General features: G+C 45.8%; 1 pseudogene; it reads right to left on the minus strand.

The window, feature by feature from the left end:
- Positions 1–5,916: 5,916 nt before the first annotated feature.
- LOC147987420 (uncharacterized) lies at positions 5,917–7,216 on the minus strand (annotated as a pseudogene).
- Positions 7,217–12,665: the final 5,449 nt, after the last annotated feature.

Below are 12,665 nucleotides of genomic sequence, written 5' to 3' on the forward strand. Positions count from 1 at the left end.
TGAAGAAAAGACAAGTCGGTGATATTGGGTTCATTAACACATATCTCATAGATGCAACTGAGGTTAAACTTCAAGCCGCAGCTACCGAGGCCAACATGCTACAATCGTTCGTAATAAATCAAAACAAAGATATAATACTCTTTCCTTACAACTTCAAGTGAGTGTTACTGTCTTGTGCGTATTCGGTTTCCCTTATATATTAGTCAAGGTTATAGTAATGCAATTCATGAGTTATGCATGCGTGTGCAGTTTCCACTATATTCTCCTAGAGATTAAGCTTGAGCAGGGACTAGTAACCGTCTTAGACTCAAGACGAAAAGATCCCTAGGACTATGCAGACATGACTGAAATCCTCAAGAAGTAAGTTAAATCGATCATTATCCACCATATCAGCAACTTTGTTCATTTCCTGATATCAAGTAATTGTTTTCTTTGTCCGGCAGGGTTTGGAGAAAATTCACCAAAAAAGTTTCGGGACTGCCGAAGGAGCTGGAATTTAGACACCCGAAAGTAAGTACTATAGTAGCATGTTCCGCGCATCTCCTAGTGATTCAAGCGCTAGTTTCATCAATACCATTTAGCATTCTTTCTTACCAGTTTGATTGACCTCTATTTCTTGTAAAGTGGTTGTGGCAGGAACAAGGGAATGATTTCTGTGGATACTACATCTGCGAGTCCATCCGCCACACGACGTGTGAGCGGGGCGGGTACTCTAACGAACAATATGAAGTACGTAAATAACAACATTCACAATTTTATTTTATTACAATCATTTGTGTTGAGTTTCATTCATTCATATATATATATATGTATTGACCCCCTTCTTTAAATTAGATGTTTCGGAAGCGGGATGAACTCCTAGCACCAGCTCGCATGCGAGGAATTCAAGAGGAATTGGCGGCATTCTTTCTTGACCACGTGATCCCTGAAGACGGAGAATTCTATGTTGACCCTGAGTCCGTATGATTATATTTGTAAGAGATAATTACTGTATATATGTAGCCGGTAGTGTCAGATAGATATACGAGAACTTGTTGTTCGACCAATCTCTCAGAGAAGGAGAGGTGGTCGATATCACTTCTCTCTGTATGCATATATGTTCATGACGATCTTCTGTTTCCTTCGTTTGCTTTACTAGCTAGCCAGCGTGTCTAGTCCTCTATATACGTATGTATAGTACGTAGCGTCGACCAAGGACGGACATAAGAGAGGACACTTCTCTATATTAATTATAGCTAGCTAACACAATATATGAAACACCTAAATTAACCCCCCAAAACCCCCAACCCTCCCCCCTTTCAAAAAAAAACTAAAACCCCAGCCACAGAAATGCTGACGCGTGGATGCCTATTGGTCCCGGTTGGTGCCACCAACCGGGACCAAAGGGTCTCCTGACTGGGCTCTGCGCACTGCCCACGTGGAGGGGCTTTAGTCCAGGTTCTGGATTGAACCGGGACTAAAGGGGGGAGGTATTAGTACCGACACTTTAGTCCCGGTTCAGGAACCGGGACTAAAGGCCCTTATGAACCGGGACTGTAGGCCCTTTTTCTACCAGTGCATGGAGAAGTTGTAATACAGTAGGTATAACACCAATATAAATAAATAATGAGTTCATTACAGTACCTTGAAGTGGTCTTTTATTTTCTTTCGCTACGGGAGCTCACGAGATTTTCTACTTTAAGTTTTGTGTTGTGAAGTTTTCAAGTTTTGGGTAAAGATTTGATGGATTATGGAACAAGGAGTGGCAAGAACCTAATCTTGGGGATGCCCATGGCACCCCCAAGATAATATAAGGACACCTAAAAGCCAAAGCTTGGGGATGCCTCGGAAGGCATCCCCTCTTTCGTCTACTTCTATCGGTAACTTTACTTGGAGCTATATTTTTATTCGCCACATGATATGTGTTTTGCTTGGAGCGTCTTGCATTATTTGAGTGTTTGCTTGTTAGTTTACCACAATCATCCTTGCTATAGACACCTTTTGAGAGAGCCATACATGATTTGGAATTTGTTAGAATACTCTATGTGCTTCGCTTATATCTTTTGAGTTATATAATTTTGCTCTAATACTTCACTTATATCTTTTAGAGCACGGTGGTGGATTTGTTTTATAGAAACTATTGATCTCTCATGCTTCACTTAGATTATTTTGAGAGTCTTAATAGCATGGTAATTTGCTTAAAATCCTAATATGCTTGGTATACAAGATTAATAATATAACTTTCTTATGAGTGTGTTGAATACTATGATAAGTTTGATACTTGATAATTGTTTTGAGATATAGAGATGGTGATATTAAAGTTGTGCTAGTTGAGTAGTTGCGAATTTGAGAAATACTTGTGTTGAAGCTTGTGATTCCCGCAGTATGCACGTATGGTGAACCGTTATGTGATGAAGTCGGAGCATGATTTATTTATTGATTGTCTTCCTTATGAGTGGCGGTCGGGGACGAGCGATGGTATTTTCCTACCAATCTACCCCCCTAGGAGCATGCGCATAATACTTTGCTTTGATAACTTGTAGATTTTTGCAATAAGTATATGAGTTCTTTATGACTAATGTTGAGTCCATGGATTATACGCACTCTCACCCTTCCACTTTTGCTAGCCTCTCTAATACTGCGCACCTTTCGCTGGTATCATACACCCACCATATACCTTCCTCACAACAGCCACCATACCTACCTATTATGGCATTTCCATAGCCATTCCGAGATATATTGCCATGCAACTTTCCACCGTTCCATTTATTATGACACACTCCATCATTGTCATATTGCTTAGCATGATCATGTAGTTGACATCGTATTTGTGGCAAAGCCACCATTCATAATTCTTTCATACATGTCACTCATGCATCATTGCATATCCAGGTACACCGCCGGAGGCATTCACATAGAGTCATATTTTGTTCTAAGTATCGAGTTGTAATTGTTGAGTTGTAAGAAAAATAAAAGTGTGATGATCATCATTATTAGAGCATTGTCCCAGTGAGGAAAGGATGATGGAGACTATGATTCCCCCACAAGTCGGGATGAGACTCCGGACGAAACATAAAAGAGGACAAAGAAGCCCAAATAAAAATAGAAAGAAAAGAGGCCATAAAAAGAAGGGAAAAGGCCCAAATAAAAAAATATGAGAGAAAAAGAGAGAAGGGACAATGTCACTATCCTTTTACCACACTTGTGCTTCAAAGTAGCACCATGATCTTCATAGTAGAGAGTCTCTCATGTTATCACTTTCATATACTAGTGGGAATCTTTCATTATAGAACTTGGCTTGTATATTCCAATGACGGGCTTCGTCAAATTGCCCTAGGTCTTCATGAGCACGCAAGTTGGATGCACACCCACTTAGTTTCTTTTTGAGCTTTCATATACTTATAGCTCTAGTGCATCCGTTGCATGGCAATCCCTACTCACTCACATTGATATCTATTGATGGGCATCTCCATAGCCCGTTGATAGGCCTAGTTGATGTGAGACTATCTTCCCCCTTTTTGTGTTCTCCACAACCACCACTCTATTCCACCTATAGTGTTATATCCATGGCTCACGCTCATGTATTGCGTGAAGATTGAAAAAGTTTTGAGAATGTTAAAAGTATGAAACAATTGCCTGGCTTGTCATCGGGGTTGTGCATGATTTAAATATTTGGTGTGGTGAAGATAGAGCATAGCCAGACTATATAATTTTGTAGGGATAACTTTCTTTAGCCATGTTATTTTGAGAAGACACAATTGATTTGTTAGTATGCTTGAAGTATTATTATTTTTTATGTCAATATGAACTTTTTTCTTGAATCTTTCGGATCTGAATATTCATACCACAATTAAGAAGAATTACATTAAAATTATGCCAAGTAGCACTCTGCATCAAAAATTCTGTTTCTATCATTTACCTACTCGAGGACGAGCAGGAATTAAGCTTGGGGATGCTTGATACGTCTCCAACGTATCTATAATTTTTGATTGCTCCATGCTATATTATCTACTGTTTTGGACATTATTGGGCTTTATTATCCACTTTTATATTATTTTTGGGACTAACCTATTAACTGGAGGCCCAGCCCAGAATTGCTGTTTTTGCCTGTTTTAGGGTTTCGAAGAAAAGGAATATAAAATGGAGTCCAAACTGAATGAAACCTTCGGGAACGTGATTTTCTCAACGAACAAGACCAGAGAGACTTGGACCCTACGTCAAGAAAGGAAACAGGAGGCCACGAGGTAGGGGGCGCGCCCACCCCCACCAGGCGCGCCCTCCACCCTCGTGGGCCCCCTGTTGCTCCACCGACGTACTCCTTCCTCCTATATATACCTTAGTACCCCCAAACGATCAGATACGGAGCCAAAAACCTAATTCCACCGCCTAAACTTTCTGTATCCACGAGATCCCATCTTGGGGCCTGTTTCAGAGCTCCGCCGGAGGGGGCATCGATCACGGAGGGCTTCTACAACAACACCATAGCCCCTCTGATGAAGTGTGAGTAGTTTACTTTGGACCTACGGGTCCATAGTTACTAGCTAGATGGCTTCTTCTCTCTTTTTGGATCTCAATACAATATTCTCCCCCTCTCTTGTGGAGAACTATTCGACATAGTCTTCTTTTTACGGTGTGTTTGTTGAGACCGATGAATTGTGGGTTTATGATCAAGTCTATCTATGAATAATATTTGAATCTTCTCTGAATTCTTTTATGTATGATTGGTTATCTTTGCATGTCTCTTCGAATTATCAGTTTGGTTTGGCCTACTAGATTGATCTTTCTTGCAATGGGAGAAGTGCTTAGCTTTGGGTTCAATCTTGCGGCGTCCTTTCCCAGTGATAGTAAGGGCAGCAAGGCACGTATTGTATTTGTTGCCATCGAGGATAACAAGATGGGGTTTTCTTCATATTGCATGAGTCTATCCCTCTACATCATGTCATCTTGCTTAAGGCGTTACTCTGTTTTTAACTTAATACTCTAGATGCATGCTGGATAGCGGTCGACGAGTGGAGTAATAGTAGTAGATGCAGGCAGGAGTCGGTCTACTTGTCTCGGACGTGATGCCTATATACATGATCATACCTAGATATTCTCATAACTATGCTCAATTCTGTCAATTGCTCAACAGTAATTTGTTCACCCACCGTAGAATACTTATGCTCTCGAGAGAAGCCACTAGTGAAACCTATGGCCCCGGGGTCTATCTTTATCATATTAATCTCCTACTAGTTAGTTATTTCCTTTGCTATTTATTTTGCCTTTATTTTACTTTGCATCTTTATCATAAAAATACCAAAAAAAATATCTTATCATATCTATCAGATCTCACTCTCGTAAGTGGCCTTATAGGGACTGACAACCCCTATTTGCGTTGGTTGCGAGGATTTATTTGTTTTGTGCAGGTGCGAGGGACTCACGCGTAGCCTCCTACTGGATTGATACCTTGGTTCTCAAAAACTGAGGGAAATACTTATGCTACTTTGCTGCATCATCCCTTCCTCTTCGGGAAAAACCAACACGGTGCTCAAGAGGTAGCAAACCACGGCTTGTTGTTCTGGTGTTTCAGATTTCTCAGTAGCTTCCAAGTTTTCTCCTTTTCATCACTTTTTAGTTCGCCATAGACGCCAGTAAACCTCCAAACATATCCATCATCCCCCGTGATCTCTGTGTCAATGTGGTATTTTGAGACAAACGGCATTATTCTCAGCTGTACTTCACTCTTCCAGAACATTTCTAGTCCCCCACTCTGGCCCTCACAGTTTTTGACAAACATATTGGTCATCCCCATCTTCCACCAAAGTCATTCTAGTCTACTCCGCTCCATCTTCGTCTCAGACAAAAATAGAACAACGGGGTCCTCCTTCTTCTGGAGATCCAAAAGACCATTAATTGTCGGGCTGTTCCCCAACCCCCGACAATTTCAAGCGATTATCCTCATTGCTTCCCGCAGAGCTGTTCCGACAGCCCCGCGATCTTATTCTGGTCTACACTCTTCTCCTGTGTTCTTCTCTCTTTTGGTGACTCGCCCTGTTCCATGTCTTCGTCAGACGGTCCATCACTCCTCTTCCCTCCCACAATCACCCGCAATGATGTCTTGTCACCAACATTCTTTCTCTGCTGCCTTTTAAACCCCTTCCCATTCTTCCCTTTAGCCTTCCCCACATCTTCCATCCCTGCCTTCTCTCCCTTCTTGTCGTGCCCCGTTTCATCATCTTCTTTCTCTATCAGCTCCTCCTCCCTTCCTTCCTTCAGATCCATCTTTTTCTTATGCTCCAAACCCTCGTCTTCCTCTCCCTTCCGAACTCCTCCACCTATGGTGCTCCCATCTCCTGTTATGTCATGTTCGCCATCGTCCTGAAGGTCAAGTTTCTTTTTACCCGTACTAGTACCATCCCTCCTCTCCGCCCCTCTTGCATTAGAGATCAATTTTAGCGGGCTCATGACCTCCTCCCCATCTGCCTTAGAATCTTTTTGGCACCCCTTTTCCGAAGTGTCCGATGACTTCTTCCACGATGGTGCATCACTCCCCGACCTTCCTCCGTTGTTCCTCCAACCTATCCTCCCCCTTGCCGAGCTGCCTCCGTACGGTGGCCCCCCTCTTCTCCTGTCTTCAAAGCCTGATATATTCTCTAGCAAATATCACAGCCACCTTCCGTACTCTATCATTTCCGCTCTTTTTAACTTAATTTTGCACTTGCGATCAGTGTGACCCAGTCTTCCACACGTATAACAAAAGTCCGGTAAAAATTCATACTGGAAGTAAATCCAATTCTTTGCCTCTTCCTCTTTCCTTTTCTCTTTATCTATCTCAATGGCATCACCATATTTATCCTCCTCATCATCTAGAAATAGGCCCCTCATAAGTGGCTCTGCTACTTCAATGCGCACCTTAACCCGGAGGCATTGCCCCAACGCCATGCCATGCTCCCCCGTGTCCACTTCCACCACATCTCCTATTAGTTCACCAATGTCTTCAGCAAGGTCTTTGCACATGAGCCCAAGTGGTACATTGAAGATCCGCACCCAAATCGGCACCTTCTTAAACTTGTAATCATCCAGAGTTTTAGTCGGGTCAAAATCCTCCATGATCAGCAGTTCTTTCCCAAATGTCCATGGTCCATTCTCCACTGCTTTCCTCTTCCCCGCTTCCTGATGGAATATGAACAAGAATCTATTGTCCCCCATCTCCTTCACCTCCAACCTGCTCATTGGGCACCAAGCCCTTCCCAAGGCCACCTCCATGCCGCTGCATACCCAGGTTTGTCTAAGATCAGTTTCCCCATCGCTTTTGCCTTCCCCCCTCCGCCTGCTTTGTTCTCCGCCAATCGATTTTCACGCCCTTCTTCTCTGCCTCTGACAAATTCATCTTCTTTAGCATTCCCTCTACTCCCTCCATTCTGCCTCCGACAGAACGAATCCAATCAAGGAAGGAAAACGACTTGGTGCCCAAGAATCCACCTGAAGACTCCCTGTGGAAGGCCTTGAAGCGGGAGAAAGAACAAGGGAAAGCGATGGATCGAGGTGGCTGACCCCAGCGCCTCGCGAGATCACAGGAGGGGATCTAGATCGGGAAGAGGTTGATGACCAGAGAGGGAAACCTAGACGGCGGCGGCACGTGGGACAGACCAGTGGGGATCGCCCCACAATCGCGGGACACCGCAACCCTAACCGTCATGAGCGGACGGACTACACCGTCATTCATGTTGACAAGGCGAAGAAGCTACATGCGATACTACACATGTATGTCTGCATCTCCAGTGCATCATACGAGATGCTTACCACGGGTGTATTGTCTTCAGAGGCCCATGGGGTTTTCAACAAGATAGGCGGCTCATTGCAGAAAGAAGAGAACAGGTTAACTGACTCCATATTCGACACGATGATGCGGATGAGGCGGACACTCATGAAGGACGACGACAACTACTCAATCTTAAGGACTAGCTATGTCCGGATTCCCGATCCCTCCAAGCCGGATACCCGCGAAGGGGAGGACATCACTCAAGACCTGAACTTAAAGTCGGGCGACGGGCTAGATTCATTGGACAACATCCAAGAATCCAAACTTCCGAGTTCGGAAACTCCTTGGCCCCTGGGTCTCAGATTGGGTGAGGTTTCAGATTTGATTCCACCCACCCGTACATAAGTGATCTATCTCAACTCAGGAAAGAGCCCGAAGAAACAGTACATCATTACTGGGCCAGATTCCTCCTGGTTATGAACAGGATAAAGGACTGCCGCGAGGAAGACGCAATTTCATTCTTCTGCAATAATTCCACGGACAAGGGAATCCTCAACGCCATAAGTCGCCGTGATATTACACGCTTCGCTGACTTGGCGTCCATAGTATGAAAGTACTGTGCGATGGAAAACCGAAATAAAATTTTGGGACAATCCGGCCTTGAATACAAACCCAGTCCGAAATAAAAGGGTGCATCATCGCCAGACACCCGGGCTCAATACCAAAAAGCAAAAGCCCTCTATAGGACACGGAACCGTGCTGGAAGGATGGCTTAATGGACCCTGTAAAATTCACAGTGCAGAGGGTGCCACACCAACTCATAGCCTTAGAGCATGTTGGATACTCCGGCAGGTGGCAAAAATTGGCTAAGATCTTATAATTCCAGAAGCCACAGAAAGCCACCCCAGAGACACCAGTACAGTATCAATAGTCTTCGAGACTTTCGCATCAAATAATATGCGAAAAAGAACAGTCCGCAGCCTTGCCGAAGTCTACCAAGTAGAAACAATAAACCCATGGAGTGACACGGCTATTACTTTTAACGCAAGTGATGGACCTAAATTCTGAACAGCCCGAGCACCAGCCGCATTGGTCCTCAATCCAATAGTGGACGGCTTTCGTCTTACCAAGGTACTCATGGATGGCGGCAGCGGATTGAACCTCATTTATGAGGAAACCCTTCAAAAATGGAAATAGACTGGAACCGCATTGAGCGAAGCAGCACAACCTTCAGAGGAATAATCCCCAGTCGGGAAGCGCACTGTACAGGAAAAATCAAACTAGATGTGGTGTTCGGCACGCCGGATAATTACAGGTCCGAAGAGGTCACGTTCCATGTGGCCCCGTTCAGTAGCGGATATCACGCTCTGCTAGGGCGGGAAGCGTTTACAATCTTCCAAGCAATACCCCATTACGGGTACATGAAGCTCAAGATGCCCGAGCCTAACGGAATAATCACTCTCGCTAGTGATCCGAACATAGCACTCCGCGCCGAAAACAAGACAACCGCACTGGCCCTCGAGGCTTTATCCGAAGCCCTAGCAGCTGAGGAACTAACTGCGCTGCGCTCCATGGTGAATAGGGACGATGTGATACTCGACAAAAGATTCAAGTCCACCTCCTTTAAACCGGCGGATGAAATAGTCAAATTCCAGGTCCATCCAACGAACCCCAATAAAACAGCTTCCATCGGAGCACAGTTAAACCCTGATGTAGACGCCGCACTGCGAGAGTTCCTACAAGAGAACTGGGACATTTTCGCCTGGCACCCTTCAGACATGCCAGGAATCCCACGCAGGCTGGCCGAACACAACTTAAATATCCTAAAAGGATTCAAGCCAGTCAAACAGGCTCTTCGGCGTTTTTCCGAACCTAAGAGAGGCCATGGGAGAGGAACTAGCCAAGCTACTGGAGGCCGGATTCATCAAAGATATAAAACACCCGGACTGGCTAGAAAACCTGGTGATGGTACCAAAGAAGGACAAATCCTGACGCCTGCGCGTTGATTTTAAAGACCTTAACAAGGCTTACCCAAAGGATCCCTTCCCTCTCCCCCACATCGATCAAATTATCAATGCTACCGCAGGACACGATTCGTTGTGTTTCCTCGACGCATACTCCGGCTACCATCAAATAAAGATGGCAGAGTCAGACCAAGCTACAACGGCATTCATCACACCATACGACCCATTCTTCTTCAACACAATGCCCTTCGGGCTCAAAAACGCCGGCGCAACATATCAGCGCATGATTCAGACATGTCTGGCAAACCAGATCGGCAAAACAATGGAGGCATACGTAGATGATGTGGTCGTTAAAACAAGACATGTCAAATCTCTAGTAGACGACTTGAGGCTAACATTCAGTAACCTCCGAACATACGACATCAAGCTCAACCCGGAAAAATGCGTTTTCGGCGTTCCAGCCGGAAAGATCTTGGGCTTCATTGTATCCGGTAGAGGAACTGAAGGAAATCCAGCCAAGATCCGAGCTCTGTCACAATTGGATATCCCGAAGGACCTCAAAAAAATACAAAAATTAACCGGATGCGTGGCAGCTCTAAGCCGCTTTATCTCCCGCTTGGGAGAAAAGGCCCTACCCCTTTACCGCCTCCTTCGGCGCACCGAACACTGCGAGTGGACGGATGCAGCCACGGCCGGACTCGATGAAATAAAAGCCATCTTGGCAACAAACCCAGTCCTGGCCGCGCCAAACATTGGCGAACCAATGCTATTATACATTGCAGCAACCCATCAGGTCGTAAGCGCAGTGCTCGTCGTCGAACAAAAAACGGACGGACACAAATTTCCCCTTCAAAACCCGGTCTACTATGTGTCCACTGTCCTTACTCCGTGCAAGTCACGGTACCCGCATTATCAAAAGATTGCGTACGCGGTATTTATGGCATGCCGGAAGCTGCGACACTACTTTCAAGAGTGTTCAATACCAGTAGCCTCGGAAGTGCCACTTAACGATATTATAAACAACCGCAATGCGACGGGCCGGATTGCAAGATGGGCCATTGAGCTCCTCCCGTTCGACATAACTTACAAGCCACGGCGAGCTATCAAGTCGCAAGTTTTGGCCGACTTCGTCGCAGAATGGACGGAGGCCGAACTCCCTAAAGAGTATGGCACATATTCAAACTGGGTCATGCACTTCGACGGCTCCAAAATGTTGGCTGGTCTAGGGCTGGCGTCGTTTTGACGTCCCCCACAGGAGACACAGTTCAATATCTACTCTAGATAATGTACACAGACTCCAACAATACAGGCGAATATGAGGCCCTTTTACATGGTCTCCGGATGGCAGTATCCATGGACATTCAACTCCTAGAGGTGCGCGGGGACTCGAACCTCGCAATATCCCAAATAAATGGATACTTCGATGCCAAGGATCCAAAAATGGCAGCTTATCGCAACACCGTCCTAAAAATGTCAGCTCGGTTCGAAGGGCTCGAATTTCACCATATAGCCCGGGAAAATAATCAGGCGGCAGATGTCCTGGCACGCATCGGCGCAAAACGCGATGTAGCCCCCCCCCCAACATCTTCTTGGAAAGGTTGTTCAAGCCATCCGTAGTATGGGAAGGGGAACCCGGCAATAACAGCCCGGACCCAACCGCACTGCCCGACACCGAACACTCTGACATAATTGGAGGCTCTGCCAATGAAATAACACCTTCAGCCCATGTAATAATGGCCGTCATCGCCCCGTGGACAGAACCATTCATCGCCTACCTTACTAGGCAGGAACTCCCCGAGGACCAAAATGAGGCACGCTGCATAGTGCGGCGATCTAAAGCCTATAAATTCCATGAGGGAGAGCTTTATAAGAAAAACGCTACTGGAGTCCTTCAAAGGTGCATCTCCGACGAGGAAGGGCGGAACCTCCTGGCTGAAATTCATGCCGGACTCGATGGTCATCACGCTGTAGCTCGGTCCCTTGTAAGAAAGGCCTTCCATACAGGCTTTTATTGGCCGACGGCCCGGGCAGACGCCCAGGACTTAGTCCAACGATGCGTCGGTTGCCAGCTTTTTGCAAACCAAAGCCATATGCCACCCACCACCCTCCAAACTATCACCATCACTTGGCCCTTTGCGGTCTGGGGGCTTGACATGGTTGGACCCCTTAAAGGCGGAACCCACAAGAAAAAAATACTTACTGGTCATGGTGGATAAGTTCACCAAATGGATAGAAGCCAAGCCTGTTAAGACGGCCGAATCCGGACCGGTGATAGACTTTATATCCGGGGTTGTACACTGTTACGGCGTCCCCCACAGCATCATCACTGATAACGGCACGAACTTTACGGCCGACGAGGTAAAACTCTGGTTCAAAAACATGGGCATCAAGCTCGATTATGCTTCCGTCTATCACCCACAAACTAATGGCCAGGTCGAACGTGCAAATTGTCTTATCATGAGCGGCACCAACCCAGATTAGTGCGGTCCCTTAAGGAATCTAATACGCACTGGGTAGAGGAGCTCGACTCCATACTCTGGGGGCTGCGGACCACGCCGAATCGCACCACCGGATACACACCATTCTTCATGGTGTACGGCGCAGAGGCAGTTTTGCCCCGCGACATAATTCATGACTCACCTCGAGGAAGAGCATGACGTGGAAAAAGCCCGTTCCGCATTCTATCAACAACAGGCTCGAAGATACCAAAGCAGAGAAGTACCAGCCAAAAATTGCAACGTTGGGAATTAATTCTACGCCTGCCGGACAAGAAAAAGGACAAACTCAAGCCCAAGTGGGAAGGTCCCTTCATAATTGACCAAGTCCTGACTGGTGGAGCGTACCGCCTGCGAGATGTATCGGATAACCGACTCGAGCCGAACCCATGGAACGCAGCCCGTCTCTGAAGATTCTACGCCTAGTGCCGGACTCTGTGTTCGTCTCCTTCCTCTGTCCATTTTTATATACTTTCTGTCTTACAT

The sequence above is a fragment of the Triticum urartu genome, chromosome 2A, assembly GCF_056163025.1.
Source record: "Triticum urartu cultivar PI428250 chromosome 2A, HENAU_Tu73, whole genome shotgun sequence".
In the NCBI taxonomy this organism is placed as follows: Eukaryota; Viridiplantae; Streptophyta; class Magnoliopsida; order Poales; family Poaceae; genus Triticum; species Triticum urartu.